Below are 18,424 nucleotides of genomic sequence, written 5' to 3' on the forward strand. Positions count from 1 at the left end.
TTAGCGGGCCCATCGCTGGACAGACTGGTACTACCCTGTGGCCGCAGGGGCACCATCTGCCACTGTCCGGTCCGCCCTCCCGAAGGAGAGTGCCCTTGCCTACTCACGCGCGCCCCCTCACCCCCGGGAAGGTGAGAGGACGTACCAGCGTCTTGCTAACCCCAATGATAACAGGGCCACGCCCCTATGGAAAAGGTCCGCGGCCCTCAACGCGAGGGACACAACTACCTGCATCTTTTTTGGCTAGCAGAAACGTTGGTAGGGCTAGACTCACGAATTGCCTAGCCCCTTCCGCACAACTCGCATTGAAACCCCCCAGGACTCCAACTGGAGCGAGTTCCAATTTCATATCGATCTCCGCACCCACCTAAGCCCTAACGACATCGGGATATAGGAGATCCCATAGTCTCTGCACTTCTCAGAGGGATACAACAGATCCGACCGAGACTAAAGGAAAAAAATCCTATTGTGAAACTTTCAGGTTTCACTACTAAGAAAAAAGTCCCTGAAGGGGAGTTACCTAAGCCCTACAGATGACCGCTGGTGGAGCCTTGCAGCAGGGACGGATCCAGGGGCAAGTTCCCTAACCTTACGGTACTCTTAATTTTTACTAGTTGACCATCACGGTTTGATTCATTTTCATACCCCATTGAGATGTTTGATGCCGTTGTCATGACAATCGACGTATTGCTTTGCTCTGAAAGAGAAAATTGTGGCATATGATGCGTCAGATAAATATTAATATGCAAGCTCCCCAAGGAGCTGAGTTATAGTTGTCCCCCCTTTGATTGGCACCCAAGATCCGCCCCCGGATGGACAAAGGGATATAGCAGATCCCATAGTCCTGCTGGTCTTGCGTTGGGGATATAGGGATATAGAAGATCCCATCACCCGTCTTGAGGACATCGGGATATAGCTGATCCCATAGTCCTTATAGAATTGGACTTTTAGGAAATATGCTCAATTTGAGCCGATGACCTGTGAGAGACCACCACCCCCGCACAATCACAACATGCAGCTGAACCATTCTGGGAAAATATTAAACTGACTTGAAAGTGATCCATTTCTCTAACAATTAACCTTGATCAACTTCAGAAAATTCCAAAGTTTCCAATTCCACACAAAGTTTTCAAAATCTATTTACATGAACCAAAGAATCTACCATTTTTAAAAATTTTTCCCGTTGAGTAAAGGTGTCAAACTAGCAACAAACTTTGGAAAAATACTCAAAAAGAGATTTCAAGACAATTTCCCTGAATGGTTCAGAAGCAAACTTGAACCGTTGGAGTGTGTCAAGTTTGCTTGGATATGAAAATGAAGTGTTACTTTACCAAGCCTGGTTGCTATGATCCGGGGTTCTTGTGCATGTTCACGCCTGTAAGAAATGGTTACCTCACCTTCTGAACATGCAAGTCGTGAATTCCCCGGCCTCTACTTGTGATGACCCGTCCTCCTGTTGTACCATTTTCGGCAACAATGCCCTTGTCCAAGTCAGATGAATCCTGCGATCCGGGGGTCTTGTGCATGTTCACGCCTGTAAGAAATGGTTACCTCACCTTAGTGAACATGCAATCTTGTCCCCCGGCCTCTACTTGGATGGTCACACCTTCTGAGCAGTTGCTGAAACAAAATCAAGAAAAATTAATCAAACACTGAAAAATTGGAAGAGTCAAAGGATACCAAATGGTGTGAGGGTTGAAATGTGTCTTTAAAACAGGGTTTTTGGTGATAATTTACCTTGTACCAACCGTTCAGATCTTCATCTCCACTGTTTCAGCTCGCTCGTCATAGTAGAGTGTGGCTCCTGTAGAAATGAAAAGAATTCCTTTTACTTCATCAGACATTAATTAGAAAGAAATGTACTCACTTGGGAATCAAGAAGAATTTGTAAAACAAGGTTTTTGACAATTTACCTTATACCAAACTTTCATTTTCTTCATCTCCACTGTTTCAGCTCACTCGTCATAGTAGAATGTGGTTCCTGTAGAAATAAAAATGAATTCCTTTTACTATAACCAGCCATTAATGGGACAGTAAAAAATTTACCTACTTGGGAATCGAGGAAATACTTGTAAAACAGGGTTTTTAGTTGACAACTGACCTTGTATCAAACATTTGTCCCTCTTCATCTCCACTCTTTCAGCTCACTCGTCACAGTAGAGTTTGGTTCCTGTAGTAATGAAGAGAATTCCTTTTATTTTACCTGACATTAATTGGAAAGTCCTTCCCCACATTAAGTGTGGGTTGGGTCTACTAGAGAATACCTACCAAAACAGTCACTACATATGTAAATTTCCAATGCGCGTATTATTCATTCGCTGAAAAGATTTGATCACCCTTTGTGCACCCTGACCTCCCACAATGCAGCGTGGCCTCACTGCCGTGATTGTCCTTCTTGAAAGCGACTTGAAAAGGTTGGAGCCAGAGTGGGGACAACAGGCTGGAGAGGACTGTTTGGGTAGGAATTCTCTTGTAGGCCCGACCAACACTTAATGTGGGAAGGAGTCTACGGCAATCTACCTACCCAAACAGTCACTACATATGCAGAGTAGCACCTGTCTAGGTGGGGGGTTGGCAATGGCATATAATGCCGAGAATACACTTTTATATATAAACAAGGAGAAATGTAAAAATTTAAGAAATGGAACTTCATAATGATTTGTCGTCCGTTTTTCAGGAGGTCCCTTTGACCTCTGCGCTGCAGACAGTAGGATTGTCCTGCCATCTGCGATGTCACTCTGCAGGACATCCCTCAAGTAGCAGGAGGTAGGAGGAGACTTCCAACATGCCGCTTTGCAGATTTCTGCAATGGAACCATCTCGAGAGTAAGACCAAGATGCAGATCCTGCTCTTACGTCATCAACCCTGATGTAGTGTTGACTATGTTTGTCAGATCTTAACGGTCAGACTGGATTAGCAAATCTAATGGCTGAAGCCGTCCAGCAGATAATAGTGTGCTGACACCGCTGGACGGTGTGGTCTCATGAAAGTGATAAGTGATGGGGTTACTATCGTCCCTTTCATGCTATCCTTTTAGTCAGGTACCACTTCAGGACATGAACAGGCCCCCAAGTTTATTTGCATCGTCTCCAGGATGTAACGAGGCAGAGAGTGTAAGGATATCGGACGGATCAGGTGAGGGAGTCTGATCTTTCGTCAGGAAGCCGACTGAAGGGAATGAAGTGAACACCATTCAGCTCCCAACATCGACGGCCTTTGGCAATGGGGAGCGCCTGTAATTGCTGCCTCCTCAAAACGTAACCATTTTCAAGAGAAAGGCCAACCTGACACAGGTGTGTGTTAGGCAGGTATTATTTAGGGTTCAAAGGAAGGACCGGAAAGCATCTAGAGAACCTAGCTTAGGTCTTATGACCAGACCAATATCCCAACAAGGGGACACTGGATAAGCATATCATGCAAAGGGTGATGGAATGTCATGTTATTAATTTAACCCTAACACCCCCTAGGGTGTATGTAAAATCATATTGAAATTGGAGGATTTGGGACTGTTGGGGTTAAGGGCAGTTAATCGATCTTTAAACCACAGTATCTGGCAGCTAGGGCTGACCTGTAGATATGAGTTGTAGATACAGTCGAGCCTTGTTAATACAAGATTCTGCTTATAACAAGGACAATTTTAGGTCCCAATCCTTTGTAAGTCATTGTTTTCATTCCTGATAATGCAAGGTTCCTGTTATAAGAAGGTAATTTGCCAGGTCCGAAGGACCTCTTACTACTGAGATTTGACTGTACTTGTAGCTCTGAGTGAAAGAAGTACATAAGGAAGTCTGTTATAGCACTCGCAGCAGCATTAGCTGGAACCAAAGCCTGACTATCGATGTACATAACACAATGCTAAAATCTGCTGTCACAAATTTTGAAAGTTGGGCAGATGACGTCCCATGCGGCCATGGCTGTAGCATTGCTAGAAAGTCCAGCCGAAGAGGAGGATCGTTGTTCGTTGTTCAGAGAGGCGAAAAAATCGATGTGAGGTTGCATCCCAGGGAGAGTGCGTCCCGTCACTACGTCATTGGACCCTGCCATGTGGACTGCCTGCAGGTCAACTGCATGATCCCTTGTCCTTTCCATTAATGTGGCTTTGGTTGGAAGTGTAAAAAAAAAGAGGTAAGAAAGCCGCAAGATGGACTCAAAGACGGAGATGACATTATCAGTCAGAGTCTCTAACATGACTGTAGTGAAGGTCTGGGCAGCAAGGAGAACTCTCCTTTCCCATCAAAGGAATTTTCCTCGATAAGAGGGGAAGAAATGAAATAGGTCAGGGACTGAGACAAAGACTTCATGTAACCCAGATAAAGTTGGTGTCACAGTCTGTGGGAACTCTAGCAAGAAGATCACTTCACACAACATTTTAATATTTACAATATTTACATCTAAATTTATTCAAAACAATAATTATGGACAACTTGAAATTGCAGGGGAAATCTCCTCAGTTTGAAGGATCCTAGATAAATAGCAGATAGTCAAAATGTCCCTCAATGCAGAACTTGGCCCATGACCATAAAACGGCGAATTCATCAATCAGGCTAGATTTATCTTACAATTAAATTTCCTGACCAATTCTCATTTTACAAGGTCAAATTCCTTTATACAAATTACTCAATATTTTCAGTGCTCAATCATCAATTCACGTTATAAAACTGTCAGTTTCTTGTACAACTTTTTGTCGTATAAAATAGTTCTAGAATCCTTAATTGCCGGTCAATTCTCAAGGTTCAATGTTAAAACGCCTAACCATACAATCCATCCGCACTGCGGAGGATATATAGTACATTAGCCAGGTTTACTTCAAACTGCAATTCCTTACTTAATATCCAGACAAGTCAAATAAGTCAAACAATTTACACGTATATAACCAAAAATATCACAATACCACAAGTAGTTTACCACAAGGGTGACACTTATACAGCAAAAATCAGTAAATTTCCCATGACGTATGACTTTTAAACAGGTGCAACAAACCAAATAAATCAAATATCTTGAACTTTCAATTATATTCACAAGATAAGGCCAACCACAAAGGAAATCATAAAATCATCAGAATGTTATACAACAATAAGAAATTATTTGGGGGAGATTTGTAGTGGTGCTCCTCACAGTTACGGTAGTTCCACACCCATCGTCCAGATCGCCAAGGCTAGTTGGATCACAAGAGCAGGACGACACTGTGGAGAGCCCCCTGTAGTTTCATCTACACAGGTTGGGGAACAGCGAGGCTTCACTCTGCCAATGGGATTCCCGGCAGCTAAAGACTCTCTCCAGGCTTCACAGATTAACTGGGCTGCCTACAACATCAGGGATCCGCCGATCCATGTACATCATATAAAGACCATCTACAATAGAAAATAATCAAACTACGCCATGCCACTCTCATGCCAACAACTCTGTCAGGATGGCACATTCAACCTATATACATTCACACCCACATTCAGCGAGTGCCAAGGATGCACTCATGCACACCCCTGCATTCCAAAGCTGGGCCAGGGCTAACACAAAGGTGAACTAAGTTAATTAATGCAAAACTACAATGGCCAACAGCAATCATGGTCCTGCCATGGACGTTCATGTCAAAATGAAGGTAAGCCGTGTTCCGTACCCAGCGCGGCTGCCGGCATCACCGCCGGGGTCCCAACTGCGACGGAAAACTTTGCTCATTTTCACACATGCGTGAAAAATAAATGGCTGGCGTAGAGGAGTCAGGTCCCATGACGTTTGTGATATGAATAACAGAATGAGCAACTCACTCCATGAAGATTACTTGTTAACCTTGACTGGGCGAAATTGCTAGTAATTTACGCTCAAAGAAAATCTCTGTGGGCAAAGAAAAAAAAAATTCCATTTCCATAAACAGATTTTGGACACACCCACTTTGAAGTGAACACATGTTTGGACAGTGTGCATTATGGCAGGGCTGCACGGCAGAATCCGTGCTCACGTGGGGGCCACGTAAGTGGGGGCCACAAAATGGTTGTTCTGCTGATCACAGGATTGTACGTCGTGAGACGCAGTGGAAATAGATTCGCAAAATTTCTCCCGCAGGGCCCCTTGGGGAAACCCCAGATAATGGGGTGCCAAGGGGTGTGTGAAAATCCCAACAGCTAGAAGAACGTTAGGTTCGGATGCAGACTGGAGAGATGTAGTGGTAGGTCTGCGTCACGATGACAAATGTACAGTGACAGAAATGAAAAAGATCGGAAGACTGCCTGGAAAACGTTACTTGTTCGTTCCTGTCTGGGTGCCTGGTAACAGTCTTGAATGCGGGTAGGTTTAGACTTGTAGCGGTCATTAGAGATCACCAGGTAAAGCATGGACTCACTTCCCCGTGGCCTGGGCCTACCGATGGTAGCCAGAGTAGCTCCAGAAGGCTGTGACTGAGACTCAGGATTGGGTCTGTGTGCGATGCCGTCTTCATCGGGGCAATAATCCGGTAAGTTGGCCCAGAAAGTGGATTACATCTGGATGCCCATGCCGTAGATATGTCGGAGGCTAGCTAGGTCGCATTTGCATGGAACAGCCGCCTGGAAAAATGGGGCAGTGGCTCATGTTCATTGGGGAGGGCACCCGAAGGACTCTCACAATACATGCATAATCGAAGACAGACAGGACGACCATTTGTAATATTAATAATTTATAACACAAGGTCATATTTATGACTAAGAATTTTTCTTTTATTCATTTATTTTCCATAGCTGATAACATAAAAAAATTGTAAAGGTCCAAGGACCCTGTTATAACAGTGTTCCACTGTGTTCAACAGAGTAGTTGTCTCCAAGACGTTCTGTTCAAAGGCCCTTGATAAAGGGAAGGTGACAAGGAGACATTGTCCAGGGCCACTCCAGCCTTACAAGGGGGAGCGGTCCGCTATTAAGGCAAAGAGCCTACTTCACGAATGCGAGACCCATAGCAAGAGCATCTCAAGAAGTGGGGCGGTTGGTTGACTGGCATGGGCGAGGTCGGTGTATTCCTCCGGAAGAGAGGTTGATGGAGGAGCCAGAATCTGGAATATGTCATAGTCGGTGAGGACGCCATAAAATCGGTGTCACCTTCAACCAAAGACACGATGACTTTGCTTCAACTGAAGTAAGGCTGTGCTATAGTCAAAAGCCAAGGGTACCCATAGATTAGCGGGTAGTTGAGTGGAGGACCGTCAGGCTGGAGCGAAATGCCTAAGGTGAATTCCCAGTCGAGGTTAACGGGAACTGCAGAATTACGGACTGAGGGACAAGTAGAGAAGAGGCTTGATGACGTCTAGTTGAAAGCCCAAGTCAAGGATGGGCTGCGGTGGCTTGAAGCCCGGGTGGCGGGTGGCCCGGAAGCAGAGGTGGCAGACGGGGCCGCGAGAGGCGAAACACCCGGGTGCGTTCCCGGTTGAGGTCAACGGGATCTGCAGAATTCTGGGCAGAGGGACCAGAAGAAATGAGGTCCAATGCTGGTGGCAGCCAGGGCCACGGAACCCCCGAGGATCAGTTCCAGTTGAAGTTATTAACAGGGGCTGCAGAATTCTGGGCAGAGGGACCAGGAGAAATGAGGTCCAATGACCCGGTGATATCCAATTGAAAGCCGGAGCCAGGGATGGGCGCTCGCTGATACGCTGCGTGGATTCCTCTGGGCCATGTCGGACAAAAGGTGTGACGTATCTTACGATGATGGCATGACGTGCCCCAGAGATGTCTGATGGGGTACTCTCTGGGAGTCCCGGCTGGCTCACTAGGCCAGAAATTGACCAAGGAGACAAGGTCCTTGCCAGATCATGGTGGTGAACACAAAAATACACAAAAAAGAACACTCTTTATTACTTTATTTACAAAGGAAGGAGAGTTGATCAAATCGACAGAACTGTGTAGCGAAAATGGAAGCTCGATAAATCAAAGATGCCTCAAAAGACATGTCAGTTACACTACGGCGCTGAGAAAAGAAGGACAATCATGGTGGCAAGGCCGCACTGCATTGTGAGAGGTCAGGGTGCACCATGGGTGATCAAATCTTTTCAGCGAATGAATAATAAGCGCATGGGAATTTTGCATATGTAGTGACTGTTTCGTTAGGTAGAGTGCCGTTGACTGAGAAATTTACTCACTTGGGAATCAAGAAAGTACTTGTAAAATAGGGTTTTGGGATGATAACTTACCTACTACCAAACTTGTATTTCATCAGTCCACTGTTTCAGCTCACTCGTCATAGTAGAGTGTGGTTCCTATAGAAATAAAACATTCCTTTTATTTTATCAGACATTAATTAGAAAGTAAGGAATTCACCCACTTGGGTAATTAAGGAAGGTATTTGTAAAACACCGTCTCAAGAGTATGACGGTGATCCAAGCAAGTAAACGGTACATTTTGGGTGCTTCAAGCACATCTCAATGTTACAAAGGAAAAAACAGCTAGATAATCTAGGCACAGAATTCTTGAAATCTGTACATAATACCTGTGGTCATGTGTACAGTTTCTTAGTTGCTACAGGCCTGACAGTTTGGTCGCTAAAGTTCTTAGCTGCTCAAAAAATACAGAATCTGTGGGTGAAGTGGCATAAAAAGACTGCATATTTGTCAATGAGCACTACTTACCTCTATGGATATTCCTTGAAGTTGAGCAACAATAGCTTCAAGCAGGACTGACTCCAGGCAATATCCTTCAAGTACATCATTCAGAATCCTTGAGATCTCTTCCTCACTGATCTTGTTCTTTCATTTTCTCCAAGACAGCTGTCTCTTTTCAAACACTGTAGTTTGTGTCATGTCCATGATATCCTCCCTTTATGTTCTTAATGTCAAAACACAGGGTCCACTGCGACAGAGGTTAATGTTGATTGGCCTCGTTTGTTGAATACTATGCCTTCATATTATCCAGGGAGCCTGCACAGTTAAACTGATTCTCACTTGGGCCAAGAATGGACTTCAGAGAAACTTTACCCAAAAAATGCCCAGTTGGGCATTTAAAGGGATTTTAAAAACTTTTTTGAAATTTTGATTCACAACAACTTTAGGAAATGTGCTGTTGATTTTTGAACACAAAAGAGCACATCATGCGCGTATACTGCAGTGAAGTACATAGGCAGCGTGCATTTTTATTAAAGTCTGTATCAGTATTTCAACAGATCACATTCCTCATTTCAATTAGGAAATGGGTAACTGATAAATGGTTTAATTGAAGGGAAATGGCTCGGGGTTACATATTACTTGTTAATGGCGAGAGGTTGGTCGAGGTTCATACAGTAAATGGGATTGTTAATGGTTGGGAGTTAGTTGAGGTTGAAATGGTTACTGGTTAATGGGGTTGTTCTGTATTGTTAATGGTTGGGGGTTGAATTGGTTAATTGAGGTCTATATGGTTAATGGATAATGGTTGACAGGAGTGTTTTCATAGCTGTGAGGAAATGATCTGAGAATACTGTTACTAGCATGATGCTCAATTGATACACAGCGAGTCAACATATCAGAAAGCACATTTGCCTTGTATTTAGGAATAGACAATTGTCGCGTTTGATTTGTTCCATGTGGCAGGCCAACCCTGGATAATGGCAAGTTGATTGATACATGATCTTGTCTGACTGTAGGTCCATTGTTTCACTTGCAGTTCAAATGGTAGAATCATGTCCAATTAGGTTTGAGTATTGCGGGCATCTTCACTGCTCCATTCTCCCTGTGAGCTGTATGTGCAAGTGTTGGTTCCAGCCTTCCTTGCTGATTCAGTCGAGGTGTCCAGGAATCATCTGTAACACAACAAAACTAAACTTGTTAATTCACATTCCCCAATCCTCGGTAGCTCTGAGGGACTCAGGGATCAGGACTTTACGCTCCTCCCATTTTTATCTTGACTGTCAACAGCTTCATAACTTTCCAGAGCTTGAGAGGCTTTGTCTACTTTTGGGCAATCCTTACTTGTAGGAAACTGCAAGTATTCAACTGCTGAAAGGTTAAAATTTCAAATTTTCTTCCAAAGTCCTCCACAAAATGGGTTCTCAACCCTTCCTAGGTAAACAAAGGTGATCTGGGAAGTACTTTTATATGACCTTGGACCAGTAGTATTGGCCCAACAAATGGTGACAAACTGACAATGAGCCTGACTAATGAATTTCACTGTATGAAATGTATATCTGGTTTCATGCATAACGTCAGTGATGGTGTCGTCACCAGGTCCCTAATTTCGCCACCTATCGAAAAGACATCTGATCGGTTTTCTGATCGGAAGTGAGCGAGTATGACAGGGCGTGCGCTATATGCTGGGCTGAAAATGGCAAATATTTCTGGGTGCACAATGATGAAATGATTTGGTAAACATTGCCGATGCTAAACAAGACTGGTGCAGAATATGACTTCATTTTATGTTTCAGGAAATGTAGGGGAAAGTCTGCGCAAAATCCAAGGCAGAATTTAGTCCACAATCAACAAAACGAGGGCAATAGCTGGCATAGTGATTGAGGTTTGAGAGGGGATGAGGGAGCAAGATGCCACCAATGCATCTGTTGGTGCTGTGATCGAGTAGCAGTTTGCAAAGGCAAAATGACATACCAGTAAGCAGGTAATGGATCTGATCATCATGTCCCTCGTGCATCACTTCAGAGTTCATTACCTGTCATAATGAAAAACAACAAAAAAGAAACTATTGAAGTGAAGCACATTTAAAGATCAACACATTTACTTACTTGAACTTGACTATGGTTTTACATAAGATATTTCAACATGAAAAAAAAGTTTGAGAATCAATCATAATTTTCAGGGGTTTTCTATATAGATTGCAATTTTTTAAAATTTTGGAATAGGTTTTGAACTTTCCAGTCAGTCTCATATGCAATGAGGCAAACAGTAAGTGGTGTTCCAGTATTGTGATGGGCAAAAAAGGTCACTTCCACATGGTGACTTTATTCCAACTCTGTCAGGGAGTCTTTATTTGGAAAAAATTCTTGATAAGCATAAGAATAAACAAAGTTGTCTCGATAAGTTCCACTGTCGAGTAGTCACATGCTCACCTTTGAAACTGCAGCACGATGATTATCCTGGTAAGGTTAGTGAAAACAGGGCCACCACGTGAAGGTCCCAGGATACCAGCCCCGCACGCTTTCGGCAATTAGCGGGCCCATCGCTGGACAGACTGGTACTACCCTGTGGCCGCAGGGGCACCATCTGCCACTGTCCGGTCCGCCCTCCCGAAGGAGAGTGCCCTTGCCTACTCACGCGCGCCCCCTCACCCCCGGGAAGGTGAGAGGACGTACCAGCGTCTTGCTAACCCCAATGATAACAGGGCCACGCCCCTATGGAAAAGGTCCGCGGCCCTCAACGCGAGGGACACAACTACCTGCATCTTTTTTGGCTAGCAGAAACGTTGGTAGGGCTAGACTCACGAATTGCCTAGCCCCTTCCGCACAACTCGCATTGAAACCCCCCAGGACTCCAACTGGAGCGAGTTCCAATTTCATATCGATCTCCGCACCCACCTAAGCCCTAACGACATCGGGATATAGGAGATCCCATAGTCTCTGCACTTCTCAGAGGGATATAACAGATCCGACCGAGACTAAAGGAAAAAAATCCTATAGTGAAACTTTCAGGTTTCACTACTAAGAAAAAAGTCCCTGAAGGGGAGTTACCTAAGCCCTACAGATGACCGCTGTGGAGCCTTGCAGCAGGGACGGATCCAGGGGAAGTTCCCTAACCTTACGGTACTCTTAATTTTTACTAGTTGACCATCACGGTTTGATTCATTTTCATACCCCATTGAGATGTTTGATGCCGTTGTCATGACAATCGACGTATTGCTTTTCTCTCAAAGAGAAAATTGTGGCATATGATGCGTCAGATAAATATTAATATGCAAGCTCCCCAAGGAGCTGAGTTATAGTTGTCCCCCTTTGATTGGCACCCAAGATCCGCCCCCGGATGGACAAAGGGATATAGCAGATCCCATAGTCCTGCTGGTCTTGCGTTGGGGATATAGGGATATAGAAGATCCCTTCACCCGTCTTGAGGACATCGGGATATAGCTGATCCCATAGTCCTTATAGAATTGGACTTTTAGGAAATATGCTCAATTTGAGCCGATGACCTGTGAGAGACCACCACCCCGCACAATCACAACATGCAGCTGAACCATTCTGGGAAAATATTAAACTGACTTGAAAGTGATCCATTTCTCTAACAATTAACCTTGATCAACTTCAGAAAATTCCAAAGTTTCCAATTCCACACAAAGTTTTCAAAATCTATTTACATGAACCAAAGAATCAACCATTTTTTAAAATTTTTCCCGTTGAGTAAAGGTGTCAAACTAGCAACAAAATTTGGAAAAATACTCAAAAAGAGATTTCAAGACAATTTCCCTGGATGGTCCAGAAGCTAACTGGAAAAAGAGCATTTCAAGTTAGCTTGGAAAACAAAGGGTTACTTTACCAAGCCTGGTTGCTATGATCCGGGGTTCTTGTGCATGTTCACGCCTGTAAGAAATGGTTACCTCACCTTATGAACATGCAATTCGTGAATTACCCGGCCTTTACTTGGGATGACCTGTCTCGCATACTGTTTTCACCATCTTGGATGAATCCTGCGATCCGGGGGTCTTGTGCATGTTCACGCCTGAAAGAAATGGTTACCTCACCTTATGAACATGCAATCTTGTCCCCCGGCCTCTACTTGGATGGTCACACCTTCTGAGCAGATGCTGAAACAAAATCAAGCAAAATTAATCAAACAATGAGAAATATGAACTTAAGGGTGAAAAAGGCAAACGGCGTTATGGTTAAATTGGTTTTAACCGCTTCTTGCCGGGGATTTCGGATCCGGACACGTTTGCTTTATATGCGCGGCCGAGGTCTCCAAACTTGGATAAAGGGAAGAGGGCCTTGTAACAAAGAAAAACGTTCTCGGAACAAAAGACCAGGCTGATGGGCATTACCAACATTTTTTCGCTCTCAAAAGTGGAGATAATCCAGCCTTATTTTGAAACAGTATATCGGGGTTTGGGGCATTGAGAGCGAGTGGACTACCACCAGGGACAAAAGCGCTCCACCACCCCAGTGATGAAGAAAGTTATATAACACCACATAATGTGGGCTCTTTTTTACAAGGCTGCAAGCCTGGCTGAAATACTCGGGCGTCAATAGATTTTGTCTGTCAAGCAAGAGTGGACACAAGATAGTCCTTCACATGCTTGTAAGTGTCCAGTAAATAAAGATAGGAATTTTTAAAGAATTTTAAAAACCAGAAAAAAATGATAAATATCCCGGGCCCAGCATCATCAACATTGATAACTGCCCCGGCAGGAAGTGGTTAAAAAAAGTTTTTCAGTGACAACTTACCTTATACCAAACTTTCATTTTCTTCATCTCCACCGTTTCAGAGTAGAATGCGGTTCCTGTAGAAATGAAAATGAATTCCTTTTACTTTATCAGACATTAATTAGAAAGTAAGAAATCTACCAACTTGGGAATCAAGGAAGAATAGAGGAAGGACACAGGAGTTTGAACTGCCAGGGGTGTAACATCTGGCCAATTACCACTTTCTGGCATGCCTGGTATGTCCATAGCTAGCCAGCGCTTGCTTCGCACCATTTATTTCACAACCACCACTCCCCTTTGTACCTCATGATCACCACTGCAATTTTTTGCTGGTAATCTGCATCCTTAAAAACTTTGTGTACTGGAAATAGAAAATTGAATATTCATGACTTTGTTGGTGCTTGGTATGATCTCATGACAACATCAAATTTAATGCTTGCGCAGTTGCTTGCATTACGCTGTGTGCCCAAAATCTATATAAGCAGCCATTGCCCTTAATGAGCTCTTTCTTCTGGAGTTATTTTGGGAATAAATAATCAGATTGTTTACAAGATTTTGTGTTTTGTTTGAATAAATTTTATAATGTCATTCGTACAAAAGCATATTTTATGAGATTTCACTGATGAAATAGTGCATTTTGTTCCTAATGAACTAAGCTTTCCAGTAGTAGGGAACATTTTGTTGGCCAGTCTTGGCCAAATTCATATCAAGGCTTCAAAAACTGATGTATTGCAAGGAGAATAAAATCCTCTCCCACATTAGTGTGGGGCGGGTTTCCTGGTGATACTTGCCCAGCCTACATATGCAAATTACCCATGTGCGTATTACCATTTGGTGAAGGACTTGATTATGCATGCTGCCCCATGACCCTCCACAATTCACTGCGGTACGTCCCGCCACCATGTTCGTCCTTCTTGTAGAAGCGGAGAAATCCCCGGAGCCAAAGTGGGGAAGGACAGACGGGAGCGGCGGGGCAGGGGTATGTATCACTAGGAGACCTGACCCACACTAATGTGGGGGAGGAGTCTCCTGTGTTTACATACCCCGCACAGCCTACATACGCAGAGTGGCACCAAGAGAGTAGTTTCCAGAGAACATAAGCAGGTGTCGCCCAAGCGAACACTCACCATAAGAAAGAGGAATCTATGAGGAAGAATTCATTGTTCAGTCTGGGACAGCACTGGATGCTGTCCCAACTGCCGAGTGCAAGGGTCACTACGCCATAAGCCGCCTCGCTCCGCAGGACATCCTTCAGATAGCACTTGGTGCAGGTGGACGGGAATCTCTAGCAAGCTGCATAGCAGATATCTGCCAGGGAAACACTTTTAAAGTATGACCAGGATGCGGAGGCGGCCCGAACATCATGGGCTCTGACGTGAGATTGGGTCATCTCGTCATGTCGTGTCGGCCAGTCCTGGTTTGCGGCCGAGGTAGGTCGGCCGTTGTGATGGATCGAGGGCCAACTTGTCGTGGTTAGTGAGGAACCCTAGGCGTGTCAAGACGTCGAGGGTGAGAGAAGTGCAGGCTCTTGCCTCGTTGGGGGAGCGACCAACGATCAGCCAGTTGTCCAGATATTGAAAAATGAGGGCATCGCGCTGTCATAAGTGGGCTGCGAGAGTCTTGGCAATCCTGATAAAGACCCTTGGTGAGGTTGCGAGGCCGAATGGAAGAGCCTGAAACTGGTAGATTTGGCCGCAGTATTCAAGCAGAGTAACTTGCGGTACGGTTCGTGTATCGGGATATGGAGATAAGCGTCCCGTAGATCTATGGAGGTGGCCCATCACGGGACCGGTAGGGGTCAGGGTCTCCATTCAAAAGTCTTGTTGAGCAGTTTGAAGTTGATTATCGGTCACCATTTTCCTAGTTCTTTCTTGGGTGTTTTCTTGGGAAAAATGATGAGAGGAAGCCGGTGGATAACTGGTTTGGACACACCAGCGTGATGGCGCGTTCACATGTCACATCCCGGGTTACCCCGAGGACATAACCTTCGGCAGTTATTTTGCACTCTCCAGCAAAATAAGACACCAGATACAAGATCTTCTGTTTTATGGAGACTAATTTACAAATTGATTATTTTAAAAAAAAAACTATTTACAGTTTTGTTGATCTCGCACGATATGAAATACACCCAGGACTTTGGGGGTTTTCAACACAGGAGGTGCACAACTTAAATTTAACGTAAACATTCTAAAGGATCCTTTTGTCACTGCAGCGATGAATGGTTTACGTTTTGGCCAGGAACTCTCGGGCTGTCTCACCGCAGAGTAGCCTTCAGGGCACCGGCCTGACTCTCTCGTACAGCGGTCTTGACTTGACCCCGAGTCTCGAGTTGTTTGAGTCTCTGGCCAGCCCTTGGATCAGACTGCTAGTCCAATACCCACAGTAGAACCCTATGTAAATGAAATGCAAACCTTTTCTAAACACCCATCTAGTACAAATGTTCGACCACGTCAAAGGGTATAATTATACAAGTTATTTTTAGTGGTTGCAACCATTATCAAAACTATTTACAAAATAATGACCACTCCATATCTTGACACAGCTAATCTTTAAAAGTGATCAATGCAACCATAAATCCAAGCTCTATAATACATTTTCATTACTCCAGTAAACACTTATCTTAATGTAAATACATGTAACTGCAAAATTTACTCTATTTTAAAATAAACTTACAGGTTGCGTAGACACCTGGTTCTTGGGAAATCTTGCGTCTTGAGTAGTTTTTTTTTTTCGCCCCAGGTATCGGTCGGAACTTATCTTCACCGATACACTAGCTTCCCATCATTAACGGAACTTATCTTCACTGATAAACTAGCTTCCAATCATTAAGTTCTTCAGCACAACTGGCTAGATTCTCGCAGTTTCAAACTCACAGCAAAATCATCGAGGCTGGCAAGACGTGCCCTCCCTCGGACTCTCCGACGCAAGTGCCCTTTACCCCCAAAAATTTTATAAAACCCAGCCAAATTTCTACCTGGGGCACCCTCAATCCTTTTGTTGTGTGACCCTGGTGACCTCATAAGAAAGGACGTACTCAAGCAAGAGTCGCGCTATCCAATGGGGTTTGTCAATTCTTCCCATCTAATTTAAACAAAAATACTACATGGAAACACTGTCAATGCACACTCAAGTTATCTTATGTTTGGCTCCCATGCATAAATAGACTCAAGAGTTATTTCTCTTTAACAAATTAATCTCACTTCGTGACAACATAGTAATGCTGAAATCTCTTCCAGAGCCAGGCACTTGGATATGTATGTCGCATGGGGGAGGAGTGGAAGGGAAGATATTCCGGACAGCGGGGGCTTGTGAACTCAAGGGAGTCACCATGGGCAATGGTGGAGAGGACCCAGCTGTCTGCGGTGATTTCCTGCCAGAACCCAATGAAACTGCCGAGACAGCCCCCGACAGGTTCAAGATTTGCGGCCACTGAAGGCAAACAGAAGTCGGGCACAGAGTGAGAACCCACGGCCGGTGAAGCATGGTTGGAGTCTTCTAAGAGCGGTTGTATAGCTCGCCCGGGGTGCAATGGCCGAGTAGCTGCCCAGGGCGGACGACTAAAAGAGCGGCCTGCAGATGGGGGCGGATACACCCCTCGTCACGGTGGTGGTGAAGGCTGCCGACGGGAAGGAGCTGCAGGTTTATGAAGCAAGATCTTCTTGGCAGTCTCCATACACTTCACCTCTGACTCGAGGATCTTGGTGAACTTCCCGACGAAGAAATCGTCCCCAATGGGCGGGAGATCCACGAGTTTGTTCCTGACATATTTGAAGGGGATATTCATAGCATCCACTGTATTGGCTCTGTGGCTAGAAGTGGCCAGGAGGGACATACAATTGAGTTGCTCGAAGACCAAGTTGAGTCCCTCATCGAGCCCTCGCAGAGCTATGGCTGCAAAGTCTTGGGAGACTGGAGAGTCTTCTTCACAGGCTCGGGCAATATACTCCAATAGGAGGCGGAAGCAGGACGCTATATCTAAGCAACATAGAACTGCTTCAAAGTTGGCCTTGTCCTTGTCCTGGAAGGTATTGCGTTTGCCGGCATCGGGCAAGATCTTGTCTCTGGCGGCGTCAGGAATAATCTGAGGGTTGACAAGAAGCGAGATGCATCCTCTTGAGGAAAGCGGTAATAGGACATGGCTCTGGGAGGAACCGCACACCAGCGCCTAGCCTTCACAAGGGTATTCATCATCTCCACACAGGAAAGGTCTGGGGGAATCTCTGAGACGATGGATTCAGCTGAATCAAGGCGTTAAGGGTGGTGCTTAAACGAATAATGTCCCTGTTCAGTTGGTGTGGGATCTGACGACGGGAGCCCAAGGACGTGGATCATGTCGCACTCAAGAGGGCAGTGGCGGCCCTCAGGCTGAGTCAGACCAGCCACCAAGTCGATGTCATTATCCTCGGAGGAGACAGGCCGAAGACCAGCAGAAGGAAGAGCCAAGCCGTGTTCCGGAGTGGAGCTAGTCACCATGAGGCGGGGCTTGCTCCCGCACCTGGTTCCGCTGAGGTGGTTCTAGTTGGAGAATAGAGATCACCTCAATCTCCGAAAAGGCCCTCTGTGAGGGAGGAGGGACGACCAGGAGGCAATCCGGGTCAGGTGCTGTCACAGCTGGCTGAGGCTTAGAGTCTATCTTGCAAGCGAGAGAGGTGAAGGCCTCCAAGACTGGAGCATCGCCATCCATGGGGGTGGATCAGAATTTTGGGAAATTTGCATATGTAGGCTGGGCAGGGGTATGTGAATGCAGGAGACTTACAAACCTTCCATGGATAATGAAGCAAATTTAAAAGGTTTAGTTACAATGGCAAAAGTAGGTCTAATATCAGGGATTTTTTGTATAATTTGTATTTAATTGCAAGCAAAAAACTACAAGTATCGCTAGGAAATGGTACTGGTGGCCCTGCTGGTCCGGCACTAATCGGGCATTTTTGGAATGTTCTCTATTATTCATCAGACTCGGCTGCGACCATCATTGAACATTTTGAAGTGCCTGAGTAGCAACTCCTGCTGTGTCCTTCCTCTATGGTAAAAAACAGATTTTGCTGACAACTTACATTGTACCAAACCTCCATTTTCTCCATCTCCACTATTTCAGCTCGCTCATCATAGTGACAGTGTGGTTCCTGTAGAAATAAAAAGA

General features: G+C 44.9%; 2 long non-coding RNA genes across 2 annotated transcripts; both read right to left on the reverse strand.

Moving 5' to 3' along the window:
- Positions 1-1,752: 1,752 nt before the first annotated feature.
- LOC147798056 (uncharacterized) lies at positions 1,753-8,923 on the reverse strand. Its single transcript, XR_015426577.1, has 5 exons — positions 8,582-8,923; positions 8,147-8,212; positions 2,102-2,170; positions 1,914-1,981; positions 1,753-1,804 (listed from the first exon to the last, which is right to left on the reverse strand). It is a non-coding gene; the product is annotated as an uncharacterized LOC147798056 (long non-coding RNA).
- A 180-nt stretch (positions 8,924-9,103) lies between these two features.
- Positions 9,104-11,060, reverse strand: LOC147798057 (uncharacterized). The gene is made up of 3 exons (XR_015426522.1): positions 10,984-11,060; positions 10,526-10,586; positions 9,104-9,726 (listed from the first exon to the last, which is right to left on the reverse strand). It is a non-coding gene; the product is annotated as an uncharacterized LOC147798057 (long non-coding RNA).
- Positions 11,061-18,424: the final 7,364 nt, after the last annotated feature.

This window comes from Acanthaster planci, linkage group LG09 (assembly GCF_054643075.1).
Source record: "Acanthaster planci isolate LZ-2023a linkage group LG09, COTS_SCS, whole genome shotgun sequence".
Taxonomy (NCBI): domain Eukaryota; kingdom Metazoa; phylum Echinodermata; class Asteroidea; order Valvatida; family Acanthasteridae; genus Acanthaster; species Acanthaster planci.